The following is a 20379-nucleotide window of genomic DNA, read 5'->3' as shown; positions in this document are numbered from 1 at the left end:
TCAATCCCAAAACAGCTTGAGCACCATGTGAGCACCATCGGCATTGACAAAATCCCCATCAGTCAATTGCAAAAGGCAGTTTCACTTGGAACAGCTTACATCCTTTGACCATACCTTTAACACCATGAAATAACAAATTTATTCTAAACATCTTGCTGACTGTGCAATGAACAACAACAACAACAACAACAACAACAACAATAATAATATAGGCACATTGGTTGCAATCCCAAAACATCAGGAGCACTTGAACACCGTCGGCATTGGCAAAATCCCCATCAGTCAATTGCAAAAGACAGCCTGACTTGGAACAGCTTACAACCTGCAGTGAGACCTTTAACACCATCAAACATTGACATCTGCTCATCCAAGGTCCTCGGGAAGGACTCAATAGATGGTTAAACCTGTCAACTCCAGTTTAAACCTCTGGATCCCTCTGAGATCAACCATAAAGGTAATGTTCATCTTGTTCTTAGCCAAAGGAGCCAGCATTGTCCAAAGATATTTCCATGGTCATCCCACAGGCCCTTTTTAAAAGACAACTGGACTTTCTTGGTTGTGTCGCCAGCATAACTATACACAGAGGTGCACGGAACACTGTTACCTTCTCACCTATTTATCTACTTGTGTTTGCATGCTTTTGAATTGCTGGGCAGGAGCTGCAGCAAGGAGCAGGAGCTCACCCCATCATGTGGCACTAGGGTCTCGAACCCAGGCTGTCAGCTTTCTGGCTGACCAGCTCAGTGTCTTTAACTGCTGAACCATCATAATGCCCTTCCAATCATCATCATCATAAATTATATCATGACCCAATAATAAAATGTACTGTTTGCACCTGACTTCATTCCATCTCCAAGTTGCGTGTTGCGTGAATGCATCCATCAGATTAGGAATCAGGTCGAGAGATCAAGCATGCCACCTCTGCATCCAATCCTTGACTTAATTTAAAAAATATTTGCCAGGGAATCTGTTTGGATTTGTTCTAACAAAGGACTGCCAACCTCTGGCACTTAATTGGGACAGAGGGAGAGGGCGGGAGAGAGAGAGAGAGAGGGAAGGAGGGAGAGGGAGGGGGAAAGGGAGAAGCACAGGGAGAGGGAGAGAGAGAAAGGGACAGAGAGAGAGGGAGAGGGGGAAGGGGAGAGGCACAGGGAGAGGGAGAGAGAGAGAGAAAGGGAGGGAAAGGGGGAAAGGGGAACAGGGAGAAGGAGAGAGAAAGGGAGAGAGGGAGAGAGAAAGGGAGAGGGAGAGGCTGAGGGGGAAGGGGAGAGAGAGAAAGGGAGAGAGGGAGAGGGGGAAGGGGAGAGGCACAGGGAGAGGGAGAGAGAAAGGGAGGGAGAGGGGGAAAGGAAGAGGCACAGGGAGAGGGAGAGAGAAAGGGAGGGAGAGAGGGAGAGGCTGAGGGGGAAGGGGAGAGGGAGAGGGAGAGAGAAAGGGAGAGAGGGAGAGGGGAAGGGGAGAGGCACAGAGAGAGGGAGAGAGAGAAATGGAGAGGGAGAGGGGGAAGGGAAGAGGCACAAGGAGAGGGAGAGAGAGAAAGGGAGAGGGAGAGAGAGAGGGGGGAGAGGGAGAGAGAGAGGGGGGGAGGGGGAAGGGGAGAGGGAGAGAGAGAGAGAGAGAGAGAGAGAGAGAGAAGACAGAAGACAGACTTGTGCCCTTGAACAGGAGCAAGCAAGACAAATGTCCCTGGGTGTGTTTTCATGAGTGGATGAGAGGCTGAAATTTAAGGAGGCAGGAAAAGGACCTTTAGATTAGTGGGCGCAGAAATGTCTGACATTTATTGTGTGAATGTCGCCTGTGTGTATTTTAAGCAAATTCTTGTTTGACTTTAAAGAGAAGGGCTTTGAGGTTCAGTAAACAGCTTGTTTGCTTTCGGTGGGAGCGATTCCACGGCTTTCTTCGAAAGATTCGCTTTATACTACAAGATTTAGCATCAGCCGTGGAGAACGTGGAATTGTTTTATGACACCCCAGCAATCACACCAGGCCATTTTTATTGATTCAGCCCCCTCCTCAAATATCCTTTTCTACCCCTCCTTTCCTTTTTTTCCCCCTCTCTCCTTCCATTCCTTTTCTCAATGCATTTTATCTTCTTTTTTCCCCTCAAAGCTGGAAATGAGCAAATGAGTAAAACTCATTCTGCGGTACGGGCTGTGTTTGCTTCCATTTTTTTTCAAGATGGGCATGCAATTTTGGACTTTTTCTTTAAAAAAGAAGAATATTTTCTGATATAAGGTATTTCGTCCATACAAAAGTTGATTACAGCAAACGCTTTCACAGCAACCGGTATTGCCTATGCGGCCTCTATTGTTTTCAAATGTTTTCAAAAGCTTTCAGCTTCCGCTAACCAAGAAATTATGGCAGTTGGCTGCATGTTTACTGTGTGGATGAAGGGGTCTTTTATCTCAATCAAGTAAAATGGGAAAAAAAAGAGAGAGAAAAAAAACACAAGTGGGCTACAACTCGGGCACTGAAATAAATTCAATTTAGCCTGGTGTAATTGCTTATTTGATTCCAGATATGACATGCTGTTAGGATGTCAATTGACATTCTGTCCTGCTCTGTTTCCCAAAGCTTAACTCGAACGCGCTGCCCTCTAGGTACAGCCTGAAATGGAGAGCGACTTGATCTTCATTCCCAGAAAATTAGTGTATTAAATTTGTTTGAAAAATTGCTATCCAAAACATCACTTTTTCTTTTTCTTTTTTACTCAGCCCGGCGCGCTGAGGCTGCATGCTAAAAAAAAGAACGAGGAGAGGAGATGGCGTTCTTTTCTGAAAGCCTGCACAGACGCCAGGCGCAGAAATCAGGACGCTTCAGGTTTTTTTTTCCTCCCTTAGGAATCCAAATGTATCATGGTTTCCGGTTTAGATCTGGCTCAAGCTTAGTCCAGACCAGTATGTCTCAATCTTGGCAACTGGAAGATGGGTGGAGGACAAGTCCCAGAATTCCCCAGAAGCCTCCGCCTCCTCCTCCTCCCTCCTCTCCTCCTCTTCGTCCTTCTCTTCCTCCCTCCTCCCTCCCCTCCCCTCCTCCTCCTCCTCCCTGCTCTCTCCTCCCCTCCTCCTCTTCCTCCTTCTCCTCTCCTCCTTCCTCCCTGCTCCCTCTCCTCTTCCTCCTCCCTGCTCTCTCCTCCCCTCCTCATCCTTCCTCCTTACTCTCTCCCCTCCTCCTCCCTGCTCCGTCCTCTCCCTGCTCCCTTCCCTCTCCTCCTCCCTGTACTCTCCTCCCTCCTCCTTCTTCTCCTCCTCCCTGCTCCCTCCCTTTTCCTCCTCCTCTTCCTCCTTCTCCTCCTCCCTCCTCCCTGCTCTTTTCCCTTCCTCCCCTCCTCCTTTCTCCCTGCTCGCTCCCCTCCTCCTGCTCTGTTCCCTGTCCTCTCCCTCCTCCCTACTCCCTCTCCTCTCCTCCTCCTCCCTGCTCCTTCCTCCCCTCCTCCTCCTCTCTGCTCCCTCCCCTCTCCCCTCTCCTCCCCTTCCTCTCTCTCCTCCTCTTCCTCCTCCTCCTTCCTCCCTGCTCTCTCTTCCCCTCCTCCCCTCTTCCTCCCCCCCCCCCAAGACATGAATTCTGGGATTCTTCCCATGGAAAGGATTACAATAATTTAAAAAAACAAAACACCAAGGCCTGAATTTACACACCCCAGGAAGCCATCCTGTGGTTTTATGCGGTTTTGATCTATAAGCAAAGGTGAACTCCACTGGGCATCAGGAAGGGGCATCCGGTGAGTAAATGCTTAGCTCCATCTAGTCCCCAGACTCCACCCCGAATGAAGGGATTACAGGGTCATAAAAAGGGAGCTTTGTTGTTGTTGTTAGTTGCGAAGTCGTGTCTGACCCATCGCAACCTCGTGGACAACGTTCCTCCAGGCCTTCCTGTCCTCTACCATCTTCTGGAGTCCATTGAAGCTCACGCCTCCTGCTTCAGTGACGCCATCCAGCCCCCTCATTCTCTGTCGTCCCCTTCTTCTCTTGCCCCCCATCGTTCCCAGCATCAGGCCCTTCTCCAGTGAGTCCTTCCTTCTCATTAGGTGGCCAAAGTATTTGAGTTCCAGCTTCGGGATCTGGCCTTCTAAAGAGCAGTCAGGGTTGACCTCCTCCAGGACTGACCGGTTGGATCGCCTTGCAGTCCAGGGGACTCGCAGGAGGCTTCTCCAGCACCAGAGTTCAAAGGCCTCAATTTTTTGGCGCTCAGCCTTTCTTATGGTCCAACTTTCACAGCCATCCATTGCAACTGGGAAAACCACAGCCTTGACTATACGCACTTTTGTTGGCAGGGTGATGTCTCTGCTTTTTAGTGTGCTGTCTAGAAAAGGGAGCTTAGAAGTAAGGAAATAAACAAGCAATTTTGCTGGCCAATGACCGCAATAAAGTTATCTGAATTTTTTGACAAGCACTTCAACCTGGTTTTCCGTGGGCTTTTCTTTTAAGCACAGGTTAATGCAGCAAAATGAGGAACCCAAAATAGACCCATTTGCCGAACGATGACAGGCCTAAATATAACTGAAGACTGAAAAGCAGATTGCAGCCGGAGAGCTTTTTTCAGCTTGTTCCCCTCAGCAGATTGCTCCGGTTTTTCCGAGAAGGAGGTGGAGTGGCTGCCATTAAGAGAACTGATTTTTGTAACTTCCATCCTTCCCTCGCAGGTTAATAGGCGTTTCGATCTGAGAGGAGGTCCCATTAGGTCAGTGGTTCTCAACCTGTGGGTCGGGACCCCATTTGGGGTTGAACGACCATTTCACGGGGGTCGCCAAACAACGCAGCCCGCCATTTTTCCCCCCTTTTCCTTAGCTGTGCTACTCCCTTTTATTCTTTTGGCTTTTGAAAGCCAATAGAATAGACTCTCTTGAATAGAGTCTAATTCTATTGGCTTTCAACAGCCAACAGGAATTGTCCAGGCTGTCTCTGCCCTGCTGAGCCCGCCAAAATCCCATTCTGCAAATGGTGCTGCACCAGTTGAGTAGTCCTCGACTTACGATCGGTTGGGGGTCACGGCATTAAAAAGGTTGAGAACCACTGCATTAGGTGATGACCTGCTTTCTCCATTGATGGATGTGGTCATCAGCATCTGGCGCTCTGTCCATGGCAACATCCAGCCAGATGTTCCCTTGATGCACGTCTTTGATTGACTCTGTGCAGGCGTGGCAGATGTGGGCGCTGCAACCGTCATAAATATGAAATATATCAAGCATCCGAATGTAAATCGTGTGACCAGGGGGATCTGCGACGGTCCTAAGTCTGAAAAACAGTCAAAAGTCCCTTTTTCCAGTGTTGTTGTAACTTCAAACGGTCACCAGACAGACCGTTGTAGGTTGAGGACTACCTGTACTGGCTGGTCCCATGTGTTCAACTACTACCAACTCCCCCAATAACTTTCACACAGTTTGTGTAGAAGGATATGTACCAGAAGAGAAAGGAAGCAAAAGACTGACCAGCCCTGTTGTTTATCCATTCTCGCCATGCCAGACATTAATTCCCTAAAGCTCCAGCTTGGGCTATCTTGGTCCTTTCCCCCTGCACGTGGGCGTGGGTGTCTGTGTGCCTAGCTGAATGCTTCAGCTTGTCATTTGCTGCAAAGAAGGTGCTGCTGTAAGAGCTTTACTAGGGTGAGATAATGAGGAAAACGCTGTCAAGGGATATATTTCTCTAGGGATCAGTCTTGCCAGCTTATCTTGGCAGCCTGACACGCGAGACAAGTGTTGAATACTTGGCTTGGCACAGGATAGAGATACGAAGCAGAGAGAAAGCGTGTGTCCACCCATCCTTAATGAAAAAAATATCTATATATCCTTCCTTCCTTCTCTCCCTTTTCCCTCCCTTCCTTCCCTCCCTCCCTCCCTTTCCTCTTCCTTTCTTCCTTCTTCCCTCCCTCCCTCTCCTTCCCTCCCTCCCTCCCATTCCTTCCTTCCCTCCCTGCCTTTCCCCTTCCTTTCTTCCCTCCCTCCCTCCCTCCTTCCCTCCCTCTCCCATTCCTTCCTTCCCTCCCTCCTCTTCTCTCCCTCCCTCCCTTTCCCCTTCCTTTCTTCCTTCTTCCCTCCCTCCCTCTCCTTCCCTCCCTCCCTCCCTCCCTCTCCCATTCCTTCCTTCCCTCCCTCCCTTTCCCCTTCCTTTCTTCCCTCCCTCCCTCCCTCCCTCCTTCCTTTCCTTCCTTCCTTTTCTGCTCTCCTCTCCCTCCTTCCCTTCCTTCCCCTCGCCTCCTCTCGCCTCCCCTCCCCTCCGTCACTTTCTACTGGTATGACAAGTCTCTCAGATGCAGCTCCTGAAGGACCAGATACGAGGGGACAATTTTATAAGGAGCAGATTTCTTCATGGCTCCATCCATAATATCGTAGTAGTCCCATCCATCAAAACAGAAGGTTTCATTCAGTGGCTTCTTGGTAAAGGTATGAAATGTTCATCTTTAAGAGATGGAACAGGGAAGAAGGGGAAGGAAAAAGGAATAACAGAATAGACAAATTTGGAAGTGACCTTGGAGCAGTGGTGGGATTCAGCCAGTTCGCACCAGTTCGGCAGAACCGGTAGCTAATTTCTTGTTGCCCAGGCTCAGAAGGGACTTCCAGAAGCGCCATCCACACAGAGAACTGGTTGTTCACATATTTGAATCCCACCACTGCCTTGGAGGTCTTCTAGTCCAAGCCCCTGCTCAAGCAGGAGACCCTATCCCTTTCCAGACAAATGGCTTCCAATCTCTTCTTGAAAACGTCCAGTGATGGAGCACCCACAATTTCTGGAGGCAAGATGTTCCACTGGTTAATTGTCCTCACTGTTAGGAACTTCCTTTTTAGTTCCAGGTTGCTTCTCTCCTTGATTAGTTTCCATCCGCTGCTTCTTGTCCTGCCTTCTGGTGCTTTGGAGAATAGGTTGTCCCCCTCTTATTTGTGGTAGCCCCTCAAACCAAATCAGGAGAAATGATCTGGAAGGTTCACCTGAATCAGAAATGGAGTTCATCAATGCTTCCTAATCTCCCTTTTGCTAATTGCAACTTGATGAATAAATCATAATTCTTTCCACTTATTTATTATACTGTGCTATGGAGTTTGGTTATGGCTTAATAGTTGTGGCCCAATAAGCTATCCAACTTTATTGTGGTGTCACACTTTGTACAAACCCAGACCTAGGATTTACATTTCCGTGCATCATGTGAATGAAACTAATATCCTTAATGAACTAATCTAGGATTAGCTTCAGCAGGGGTAATCGTATCATGCAAATCCTGCAACGTTTTGGTGAATTTCGCCATTGTCATTTGCAAACAATGATTTATGGCGCTACATGGAACGAATAAAGCCACCAGGGTTTACACAACAGTACATGATTAAAATACAATATGGTTTAGCAGAAAGTAAGAACTGAGCTGGTATGAGGTGACAGTTTGGTTGGTGTGGTACATTCTACTGGACAATTTCAGAAAGCTATTTTATATTCATGAAATACTCATTTTGTATTCTGTTTTATATTCAGAAGACAAAAAAACATTACCAGTTTTTTTTTGCTTATGATATTTTCATATCTGGCTTTTCCCGTAAGATAATTTTAGGGGGGGGGAATCTAACTCTAGATAGGAGAAGCTGTATCCGCCTCTTTATGAAGAAACTTCATAGCCATTTCTTGTGGCGCAGAATAAAGCAGCGTGAATTCTTCATCATGCATGAAATTATTTTATTTTGACACTGTCGCTGAAATGGAAGTGACATGAAATGCTTTGGGTTGAAAATACTGAAGTTCAGATTCTGACACAAAGAATACAATCTTCTCTTTGAGCAAAAGGACTGAGATGAAGTCAGTCATGCTCCTTCTTCTTTTCACCACCGAATGGACAACCCGTACGTGGGGGAAGCCTTGGGAGACAGGAGGAACACCACAGCCTAGACGATGGACCGATAAATGAAAGTTGAGTCCAAAGGAGGAAGGGTGGAGAAAGCTTCTCAGAAAGGATGAAGAGGCAAAAGTGGAAGGCGGGGTTAAGTGTGTCATTAGTTGAGAGTCATTGTGTTGCCACAAGAGACCCAGGACCAGCCCTCTGTGAATTCCATTGACCCTTATCGAGCATCAATTTAGCTTTGGCCATTAATTAACTTGATTCTTCTTATTAGAGGTAGGAATGATAAATTCTTCTATGCCAGTGGTTCTCAACCTTTTTAACAGGTCATAAGTCGAGGACTACTCAACCAGTTGTAAGTCAAGGACTACTCAACTGGTGCAGCACCATTTGCAGAATGGGACTTTTGGCGGGCTCAGCAAGGCAGAGACAGTCTGGACAATTCCTATTGGCTTTTGAAAGCCAATAGAATTAGACTCTATTCAAGAGAGTCTATTCTATTGGCTTTCAAAAGCCAATAGAATAAAAGGGAGTAGCATAGCTAAGGAAAAGGGGGGGAAAATGGCGGACTGCATTGTTTGGTGACCCCCGTGAAATGGTTGTTTGACCTCAAATGGGGTCCCGACCCACAGGCTGAGAACCACTGTTCCTTATCATCTCTTATTTCAATAACCTTGATTCTCACGCTAAGTCCAGTATTATTATGTCTAGCTGAACTCTCATGCACATCCCCCCCCCCAGCATCATCTAACTCTAAAAGCGAAAATAAGAAAATGGCTACATCTCCATCTGTTGTCAAATCCAAAATATCCGATGTTAGCAGCATTGACAGCAACCTTACAATAAAGACAGAACTAGGATTCCTGGTTATGTTTCTTGTCTGGACTATCTCACAAGGCTGACAATCCATCTGCTTGCTTTTGAACTTGCTTCCATTCAGAAAGAGTCACATGTGTCTCCAAATGGTTAGTGGTAATCTGGGGTGGCATTTTTAAAGGTCTTCTTCCCTCTTGTTCAACTCTGCTGTGGTCTTCTTGGATAAAATGGCACCTCTGGAGTTGTAGGACTTAAAAGTACCTAAGGAAGCCAAAGAGAACTTGGAACAGCCCTTCAGGCGGTGCTTTGACTAACAAGGGCTGGAAAATCCAGACATTAGACCCAAATGAGAACCAGATGTTAATAATTCCAGGCAAATGCCAGATGAGCAAATTCACTGGATGTGGCTGGAGCAGATGATAGAAATGTTACAATCTGCTTGCGTTTTCCACAGTTCTAGAAAAGAGCAAGAGAAATAACGGAGAGTTTTGAAGAATTTCTTGAGAAGAGGAAGTATAATGTTTGGGACTAGTGTTTTATTTAGAAGAAAAGGAAAAGATGAATAAGTAGGATCAAGGCAGCTGTGCAAATCTGTAGGGCACGGGAAAAGATGATTGGCAAATATTACTCTTTTGAAAGAGTGCTAAAATACAGACTTCAGCAATGAAAAAAAGCTCAGTAGAAGATTAGGACAAGCATTTATTCACACTCTGAAGTTAATAACAAAACCACAGCCTGATTCACCCAATAAGCTGATTAAACCAGACTGAGATTTATTTATTAAAACTGATAAATTACAAGTACAAGTTTCCTTGTTTATGGCTTACTTTTCTGGGCAAATTTATAATTGTAAACCATAATTGATGACTTGATGTGCTGTCAACCCAACCATTGTAGTTTGAAAATGAGACTCCCTCTGACTAAGTGTGTTGGGACCACCCAACCAATTGTGGTTCATTCAGTAAACTAAAATTATTCAAATCATGTTAGTTAGATGTGGGAGATCTCTCAATGGACATTGGAGAGATGGCCAATAACTTAAATAATTTTAAAAGAGAACTAGAAAATGTCTTCTTCTTCTTCTTCTTCTTCTTCTTCTTCTTCTTCTTCTTCTTCTTCTTCTTCTTCTTCTTCTTCTTCTTCTTCTTCTTCTTCTTCTTCTTCTTCTTCTTCTTCTTCTTCTTCTCCTTCTTCGTCTTCTTCTTCTTCTTCCTCCTCCTCCTCCTCGTCCTTCTCCTCCTCCTCCTCGTCCTTCTCCTCCTCTTTCTCCTATTATTATTATTATTGTTATTGTTGTTGTTGTTAAGCTTTTTGATCCCAAACAGTAGAAGTCAAATTCTAAGGTACTCCTCAAGGGTTCTAGGTATTTAGAACCAATATATTTTATGGGCCAGGTAAGAGTTAGGCTCTAGAACAGCCAACAAGGATGAAGGAACCTAAAAAATCTCAAGTCAGGCTGCCCAGATTAAAGATTAAACATGGACATTCAAGAGTGGAACATAGTTCTAAAACTTCTCCTGGTTAGAAGAAGTCTCAAAATGCTTGTATGGAATCTTGTCTTTCATGCCACAGGTACTCCTTGACTTATGGCGACAATTGAGATCAGAAGTTCTGTTTTTTGCCACAGTCCTTAAACAAATCTTTGTAGTTGGTAAGCGAATTGTGCTGTCATTAAACGAATTTGGCTTTCCTCCATTAACTTTGCTCAATTCACTTAGCAACTGCGGGCTAAAAACCTGGCCGAAAGGTAGTAAAATCGGGTGCGCCTGCCTTACCTTGCTTAGCAACAAAAATCTGATCCTAACGGTGTTCATAAGTCAAGGATCACCTGTACAGGTTTTGCCATAATATCAATCCAGCATTACTATCTTGTAGTAGAACTAGGACATTGGCTATGCAGGAAATAAGGTTCTGGAGGAAAGGATTTAAAGGATTTCAAGCACAATCACTCCAGTTTACCATGTGGGTTGGCCCTACCTTTGATATCCCTGTTTACTGCCAATTCTTTGAACATTATATGAAAGGACAGCTTTCATCCACAGTGGCCAACATAAAAATAGGGGCTTCCTAGCTTTTTTTTTTTTCTCTTTGTACCTGTAACAAGTTTCAGGAGAGCTGATAGGCATGTAAACAGCAGCTCCTGTTATCAGAGGCTTTTCCAACTTGATTCTAAGACTCAAGGAACAGAGGATTAGAAGTTTAAAAGCTAATGCTTTATCGGTGCTTTTTTTTAAAGTAAAAATCAATAATAATAAAAAAAAACAACCCCTCAAGCTTCTCTCTGACTTTCCATTCTTGGGCTTTCAAATTAGTTCAGGTAAATCTAAGTCACAAATACGATTAAAGTGCCTAGGTGACCTCTGAGGTGGAGATAACCAAGTGTGAATTATTTTTCAAGTCTACAGCTATGAACCCTTAAAGGAAACAGGCGCATCTTGGGACTTTTATTCCCTAAGTATTTTTGGAGCACAGCCCCCCCCCCCCGTATTTCAGGGTGTGTAAAGAAGCACAAACTATTGGATTAGAAAAGAGGTGAACACATTGCAGAAGATCCTATCTGGAGAAACTTCATGTGGTTGGATCCAAGTCAAGCTAAACGATGCAGATACAATGCAGTGCGACGTGTACAGATCTGTAGATTGGAGAAACAAAACAATCACGTCACAAACACAGGGCACAACATAGGAGAACAAACTCGTCAGGACAAGACTCAGCATTTGAAAGACAGCAAAGTCCACGTTCTGGACAGAGAGGACCGCTGGTTTGAAAGAAGGGTCAAAGAGGCCATCCACATTAAAGTTGAACAGCCCTCCCTCCACAGAGGGGGAGGGATACGACACCACCCATCTCTTATTTACAACACGGTCCTTTCAGCAGTTCCAAGAAGGCTCCACACTCATTTGCACTATTCAGATGACCCCGAGGGCACAGATAAACCTCCAAGTGGCTTCAACGTGGAAAATGAATCAGAATTGACTCCTGGACATATTTTTGGGGGGGGGGGGGTTATTACCCTTATATCTTGTCTTTACATTAGGATTTTGAGATGGCCTAGAAGTTTTTCTCTCCTCAAAGACTCTGCATGGAAGTTTGACGTACGGTTGACTTAGGAAACTTCAGGACTTCAGACAACAGACGTCAGGAATATATTTTAGACAGCCAGGTGTACCTTCTTCCATTGTTGGGAAAAGGAATCACCACTTTTCTGTTTCACAGGAGAGTCATTACCAAGAAATTTAGAAAGCATCCACCCTACCTTGGCAGGGAATAAACTGGTACTAAATGGGAAGTAGTTCACTGGCTGGAATTCTTGTAACCCCATCTCATAAATCTTGCTAAAGAAGACTCTGTGATTCACATCAGGGAGAATAATTTACTTTCTGCTTACATCCAAGAATCTGACAACTGGGGACTGAGTGAGGGATGCGTCACTTGAGTCCTAGCTTGATATTCTAACCCAGGACTAGAGAGAAGGTCTATCACCACTAGTCATGTGAAAATGATTTAGGCATCAGGAAAGCCATCCCGAAGGACCGCTCCGGATGACTGGCCTAAGCTGCTCTCCATCTGTTTTGGCCCCTGTTAGTTGACTCGGTGGAAGCTGAAATTCCCCAGAAAGTTCAGGGATAATATTACAGAAATGTTTGCCATGGGTTTACTTCTACTTTACAGCCCAAGTGAAGCCATTAGTTAGGGTGGAACCCTTTTGAGTGTCTTCATGATGACTTTGCTGCTGTGAACTGAGTTGCTGGCTCGTCTTTTTTTGCAAACAGCTGAGGAATTCGCAAGTGGCCGATGTCTTCCCAACCATTTCTTTGATCCGTCCCAGTCTGTAAACAAACCAAGTCCTTCAGCTGGCAATGACACAAATGGTTATTGCCCAGCCCTCTCCTGCTACAGTGATGAAGTTGGTGAAGAATCTGGTCCTTATGTTCTTAGGGAGGCTATATATATTTTTTTTAGTTATGGAAAGGACGGCTGCAAATTTAAAACCCTTCCCTTATATAGTTTTTTATTCTTACAGCAATAGCTGCATGATAGCAAAGAATGTTTTCTTGTAAGAAAAGCAGTGGCTGAGTTTTGGGAGTTTTTTTTGACAGCCATCCTCTCTAATATACAAATATAGAGAGACTTCATCCCTTTTTAAAATTCTACCTGCGGTAGACGGTCCTCAACCAATTTAATGCCTTGAAAGATATTTTTCCAATTAAAACATGGGAGTTTTGCCTCTTCCGTTCCAATTTCCCTACCTTGGGATTTGAAATCCGCTCATCCAAATGTGGTGGCCAAGCTAAATATCTTCATCATAATAAAAGAGAGAAGCACGTTGCTTCTGCTAATAGGAAGAAAAACTTTTACAAAGTTTTGGAAATCAAGGTTATAAAAAAATGGATCTAACTAAAAATGAAGCCTGTTTAGAATAGGCAGGTAGGTTTTGATTCAAAGCAGTGATTTATTTATTTATTTATTTATTGCTTATCGGAGAATTCTTAAAATAGAAGAGTTAATATCTTCAGGAGCATATTCTTTTCAGTACGACAAAATCAAATCCTAATTTATCTTTTAAGATCTGGAAAACATTCAGGAAGGAAATTACAATTTCTGTTCTAACTGGAATACTATGTTTTTTTTTTGCCTCCTTCTTATTTGGGAACTAAAACATTATATGACATAATTGAGCAAAATGTAATTACACAGGGCGAGGCTACAGAAATAAAATAGCTTGCCACTATTTTTTTTAAAAGCAAATTTTTGGAGTACTAAGTGTTTAGAATTTCTACCGCTAGGAGGTGTTCATCTTAACAAAATTCAGATTGTTCTGAATAATCGTCTACGTCTACAGATATGATAGGTTCTGACCTATCATATCTGAGGCCAAAACAACGTCTAACAAACGGACAAACAAAAAAATCCACCCCAGTTCCATCTCGGAAAGCCACTAGCCATGTTTCCACGTGTTTCATGGCTTCATTGAGGAGTTTAACATGTTGTGGGAACACAACGTTGGCCTACTAAATGAGTCAATTAAGTCCCAAGGAGTATAATTTATCAAAAGAGATCCAATCTTGCAGAAGGGTTGAAATGATTTCACCTAGTAGTAGATGGCGTTGTGGGAACACCCCAGCCCAGTCAATCAATCAAATCCTGCTTAATCTTCCAAGAAATAGAGTTGGAGAGAAAGAATAGTCAAGAGTTGAAGCTTCTCCATTAGACAACAATGGTGGCTGAGGATCCACCCCTGTTACTAATAGGCTGACAGTATCCAAGCCATGCCTACTACAATAGGCCTGGCCAATGGGGAAGAGACTATGGATGTTGTGAATCTCTACTATAATTTTGAAAGGTTTAAAATTCTTTGGAAGGAGGAGACCATAGTTCTATCTTGTGATGTGTTAGCTTTTGAAGTGTTGGGTTTTGTTCTTCTACTCTTTCAGCAGATCACTCAATATACAGTCCTTCCTTCCTTCCTTCCTTCCTTCCTTCCTTCCTTCCTTCCTTCCTTCCTTCCTTCCTTCCTTCCTTCCTTCCTTCCTTCTCTGTCACACAAGCATCTACAGCTGCGATCTGAACAGTCATAAATAAGATATAGATTAGGAAAAGGAAAAAAACCCAGATCTCAGAGCAGAAGAAAACATACAATCATCACATGAAAGGTCTTTTGAGACCATTTCAAAATGGGTCCACTTTCAGATGTGAATTCTGGCTGGAGAATTCTGAGGGTTGAGGTCCACACATCTTAAAGCTGACCCAACTTGAAAAACACCGATTTAATCCAGCCTCTTCGATGCAGGATAAAACGATAGCCTCCTTAGTAGCTGGACTACTCAAAAGCTATCCTCAGTAACGTTCTCTTCCATGGGAGGATTAATAGACTAGCTTTGAGCTGGCAGGGCTGTGACAAATTTCCTCCAAACTCTCTTCTGTAATTCATTTTTTGAGGCTATTGATTTACTACGCAGGATGAGCCAAACGCCAGGGTGAAGCTAAGATGAAAAACAAATGAGCACGCAAATTTTCAAGCCCTCCTCCATTTGTTTGAATTCCAGTTGCCAATCGGGGCTGTCATGTTCCTCATTTTACCCTCATTTCCTGAGTCTGCTACATTCCAAAGACTCATGGATCTTTTCTGGGCATGATGACACAAGAGGACATGTCTAATTTTGGTCCTTTACCTGCTCTCCAAGCCACAAGTCATGTGCTTGAAAGATTTCAAAGCTTGACGGAACAGGATGCCTCAGCATATTCTGCGTTTGCCAGGGAACAAGGCAATGAAATGAGTCATCTGGCTGGTGTTTTCTATTCAGGACTTGCCCTGCTTTTTAATAGGATTTTTGGGCATTGCAGATGGAGAATTTGTGAGATACAAAACTGGTTAGCCGGGAGAAGGGCATCCGTGGCCTTTCAGCTTATGGTCTCCTGGAGTTTTGAAGGAAAAAGAGAACTAAAGAAGGTGCTGGAGGAAGTCCTGCATGGAGACCTTGCATTAGAGGTGAAATTTCTCAGTGGAACTTCTTCTTTCCTAAGAAAACCACTTTTTAGACTTTTCCTCCTCCTCCTCCTCCTCCTCCTCCTCCTCCTCCTCCTCCTCCTCCTCCTCCTCCTCCTCCTCCTCCTCCTCCTCCTCCTCCCCCTCCTCCTCCTCCTCATCCTCTCCCCCATTTTTCCCCAGATAATTCTCTGAATTCATGTGAGGACCATAAGGCTTCAGCCAGCCTTCGTTTCATCGTCCTCGCCGTCTTTTATCGTTATCATTTCATGTATTTAAAGACCTTTTACTTATATTCTTTGAAAGAAAAACATTTTTTTCAACAACAAAAAAAAAGAGACAGAGACTTCAGTCATGCCGTTAAAGCTTTCACCTTAACCTTTTAGACCCCTTCTGCCCACAGAGGGAGCCGGTAGATGTTCAAGAACTAAGCAAGATGACAAGAAATGGGCTCAAAACCGAGGCGATCATTTCTTTAAGTGCTTCTTTTGGAAAGAGTTAATTATAACATTTTGAACAGATGGCATGGAACACCTGTGTACATTCTGTAAATACCTTGGAAAAAGCAATACGGTTGCACAAAGGGCTGTTGGGAGGCTGATTACACCAAACATACACAACATTCTGTTAATATAGTTGGGAGTTTTAGCCCCCTAAATAGCAGTGCAAATTCCAGTTTGCAAGACTATCTTCCTTAATGTCAAAATGAAATGGCATACAAGACGACAAAGACTTACAGGTGGTCCCCTTCTTATGACCATGCATTTAGCAACTATTTGATGTAATAATGGCACTGAAAAAAGTGACTTACAACTAGTCCTTGTGTTTAAAAGAGCCGTGGCGGCACCGTGGTTAGAATGCAGCATTGCAGGCTGACTCTGCCGACTGCCAGCAGTTCGATCCTGACCGGCTCAAGGTGGACTCGGCCTTCCATCCTTCTGAGGTTGGTAAAACGAAGACCCAGATTGTTGGGAGTGCAATAGGCTGACTCTGTAAACTGCTTAGAGAGTTCTGTAAAGCACTGTGAAGCGATATATGTCTAAGTGCTATTGCTATTGCCCTTCCTTCCTTCCCTTCCTTCTTTCCTTCCTTCCTTCCCTCCCTCCCTCCCTCAATCCCTCCCTCCTTCCTTCCTTCCGATCCTGACCGGCTCAAGGTGGACTCGGCCTTCCATCCTTCTGAGGTTGGTAAAATGAGGACCCAGATTGCTGGGGGGGGGGGCATAGGCTGACTGTGTAAACTGCTTAGAGAGGGCTGTAAAGCACTGTGAAGTGATATTTAAGTTTAAGTGCTGTTGCTATTGCTGTTATGATTATCACAGCATTTCCACAGTCATGTGAGCAAAATTTGGATGCTTGGCAACTGGCCTGTATTTATGACAGTTGTGGCATCATCCCGGAGTCATGTAAGTCACCATTTGTGACCTTCCTCACCAGCTTCCAAGAAGCAAAGTCAATGGGGGAGGGGCAGCCTTAACAAGTCATTTATATTTTGAATATTTGAATATCTAGATCAGTGCTTCTCAACGTTTGTGTGACGGCGACCCCCGTCACACAAACGTTCTGCGCATGCGCGCCGCCGCGCGCATGGGGGCGGGGCCCCATGCGCAGCGCGCATGCGCAGCGCCCCCATGCATGACGCGCATGCATGGCGCTGCCCCTATGCGTGGCACGCGTGCACGGCGCCGCCCCCATGCGCGGCGCACGTGCGTGGCACCGCCCACATGCGCGGCGCGCGTGCATGGCGCCGCGAAAAATGGCGGATCGCCACCTTTGGCAACCCCCGAAAAATGGTCGATCGACCCCAAATGGGGTCGTGACCCATAGGTTGAGAACCGCTGATCTAGATATATTTAGTTCCCATAAATACCAACCACAATGGCCAACTGGAGGAATTAGAATTGCAGTTGACAAGATTGGTCAAGCACTAAACTTCTTTGCACCTAGATGCACCTTTTACTGACAGACCCGCCCATTTCCAGCACAAGGCTTTCTCCACCTTTAAGCCCCATTTCTAGAGAGAACAATTTGCCGCTGTTAGGCCATTCTCCTTTGGCAGATAATTATGCATGGGAAACACAAAACTATCTTCTTGTTCATATTCCAGAGGACAAAACCATGAATTAATAATCTGTTTTGCGTAATACGCCATTCTGTTGCAAGATGATATTCCAGTCATAGCACAATGCACAATCTTCTCATTTATATTTCAGCTCGTTTTAATTATGCTATTTTCCATTAGAATGCCTAGGCAGTTTTGGAACATACCTGAAAATTAAATTGGATGAAACTATTCCTTTAAAAAAAAAGAGAGAGCCTGGCCAACTAGTGGTAATGGGTGGAAGATTATCAAAGAGAGAAGCAACCTAGATCTAGAACCAAGGAGAAATTTCCCGACAGTGAGAGAACAATAAACCAGTGGAACAGCTTGCCACCAGAAGTTGTGGGTGCTTCACCACTGGAGGTTTTGAAGAACAAATTGGACTTCCACTTGTCTGAAATGGTATAGGGCAGGGGTAGGCAACCTTGGCTCTTTTATGACTCGTGGACTTCAACTTCCAGAATTCCTGAGCCAGCCGCGCTGAGGGGAAAGGAAATTCCATGCTGGCTCAGGAATTCTGGAAGTTGAAGTCCACGAGTCGTAAAAGAGCCAAAGTTGCCAACCCCTGGTATAGGGTCTTCTACTTGAGCAGGGGGTTGGACTAGAAGATCTCCAAGGTCCTTTCCAATTCTGCTATTGTGTTATTCTATTATTCCTGGTCAACCTGTTCTCCAAAGCACCTGAAGACAGGACAAGAAAAAAAGGATGGAAACTCATCAAGGAGAGAAGCAATCTAGAACTAAGGAGAAACTTCCTGACAGTGAGAACAATTAACCAGTGGAACAGCCTGCCTCCAGAGGTTGTGGGTGTTCCATCACTGGAGGATTTTAAGAAGAGATTGGACAATTATTTTGTCTGAAATGTCGCTTCCCCACTTTGCTGGCCAGAAGGCCACAAAAGAGGATCAGGACCCTACAATCGTCGCAAACACATGCCAGTTGCCAATGCTCTGAGTTTTGATCACATGACTGTGGGGATGCTCAATGGTCATGTAAAAAAAAAACTGTCGCAAATCACTTTTTTCAAGGCCATCGTCACTTCAGATGGTCCCTAAACAAACAGTTGTAAGTTAAGGATGACCTGTATTACAATGGTCCTGTAAACATACGTGATTTCCCAGCTCAATTAAACATTGCCTGGCTTGCTTTGGCCTTACGATGACGTTGTTCTAGAAAAGGAACAATCACTGAAATGAAAAGATCTAACGACAACAACAACAAAACAACAGCAAAATAACAATAATAGATTTGGAAGGGACCTTGGAGGTCATCTAGTCCAACCTCCTGCTCAGGCAGGAAACCCTATACCATTTCAGACAAATGGCTGTCCAGTCTCTTCTTGAAAACCTCCAGTGTTGAAGCATCTATAACTCTGGGAGGCAAGCCATTCCAATGATTAATTGTTCTCTGTCGAGAAATTCCTCCTTAGTTCTAGGTTGCTTTTCTCCTTGATGAGTTTCCATCCGTTGCTTCTTGTCCTGCCTTCAGGGGCTTTGGAGAAGAGCTTGACTCCCTCTTCTTTGGGGCAGTCCCTCAAATATTGGAATGCCGCTATCATGTTCCCCCTCGTCCTTCTCTTCATTAAACTAGAATAGCATAAGCATAGAACAGAACAGAACAGAATAGAGCTGGAAGGGACCTTGGAGGTCTTCTAGTCCAGCCCCCTGCTCAAGCAGGAGAACCTTTACCGTCTAAGACAGCTTCCTTATATGTTTTACCCTCCAGTCCCATAAAGGTTTGCTCTGAAGCAAAGGCATCAACAAAGCTGAGAGAGAGGAAAAATTGATTTTCATACAACTCTGCCACTAGACAATGGACGTCTGACGCAGTGGCTTTGTTTGCCGTATTAGGTGTTGACAGTTTCTGCTTCCTCAGTTTTCAAAGAAATTACATCCAATTCTTCTTGTCAGCTTGATTTCTCTTAATAACAGTTAGCAATTTCTACTTTCCAAAGGTTGCCGGAAACATTCATTCATCATTCAGGCTATCTTCAGAAAGCGGGTGCAAAGCAAAACGCCCAGCCTTGATTTCAGACAGTAATGGGATATTCCCCAGATTTACTTGACTTCCCAGCAGAGCAGATGTCCAACATGAGATTGGGTATGTCCAGGAAAAAAATAAATAGAACTTTACTATTGGTTTTTGTTATATTTAAAAGTAGGGCAGCTTTGGCGCACAGTTACCGCGAGCATTTATGGATGTTTGTAGCGTCGTGCGGACACGTGATTGCATTTTATGATGATTTTCCCCACCTGTCGTCCTTGACTTACAACAGTTCGTTGTAACAGCACTGGAAAAAGTGACTTGTAGCTGTTTTTCACACTTACGACCTGTGTGGCATTCCCATCAAAATTCAGACACTTGGTAACCGACTCATATTTATGACAGTTTGCAGCGTCCCGGGATCGTGCGATTCCCTTTTGCAACCTTCTGACAAGCAAACAAGTCAATGGGGAAGCCGGATCCACTTAATAGCCGTGTTACTCACGTAATAACTGCAGTGATTCACTTAACAACCGTGGCAAGAAATGTCATCAAATGGGTCGTCAAACTCACTTAATAGCTGTTTCACTTAGCAACAGAAATGTTGGACGGCAATCATCGTAAATATGAACCAGTTGCCAAGCGTCCCAATTTGGATCACTGCTGCAATGGTCGTAAGTGTGGAAAAAAGATAAGATGAGATGAGATGAGATGAGATGAGATGAGGCAAGATGAGATAAGAAAAGGCATGATAAGATAAGGTAACATAAAATAAGATGAGATGAGATGAGATGAGATAGGATAGGATAGGATAGAATAGGATAGGATAGAGTAAGGTAAGATAAGACAAGCTAAGGTAAGGTAAGGTAAAGTAAGGTAGGATCAGATAGCATAGGATAGGGTAAGGTAGGGTAGGGTAAGGTAGGGTAAGGTAAGATAAGATATAAGATAAGCTAAGGTAAGAGATTAGGTAAGGTAAGAGATAAGATAAGATAAGATAAGATAAGATAAGATAAGGTGAGACGAGAGGATAGGATAGGATAGGATAGGATAGGATAGGAGCCGAGGTGGCGCAGCAGTTAGAGTGCAGTACTGCAGGCCACTTTAGCTGATTGTGTTCAGCAGGTCAGCGGTTCAAATCTCACCGGCTCAAGGTTGACTCAGCCTTCCATCCTTCCGGGGT

Source organism: Crotalus tigris, unplaced genomic scaffold, assembly GCF_016545835.1.
Source record: "Crotalus tigris isolate CLP2741 ecotype Arizona unplaced genomic scaffold, ASM1654583v1 scf7180000019173.45859301935:6455823, whole genome shotgun sequence".
Lineage (NCBI taxonomy): Eukaryota > Metazoa > Chordata > Lepidosauria > Squamata > Viperidae > Crotalus > Crotalus tigris.
The sequence above is the reverse complement of the archived record's forward strand: the minus strand, read 5'-3'. Positions refer to the sequence as shown.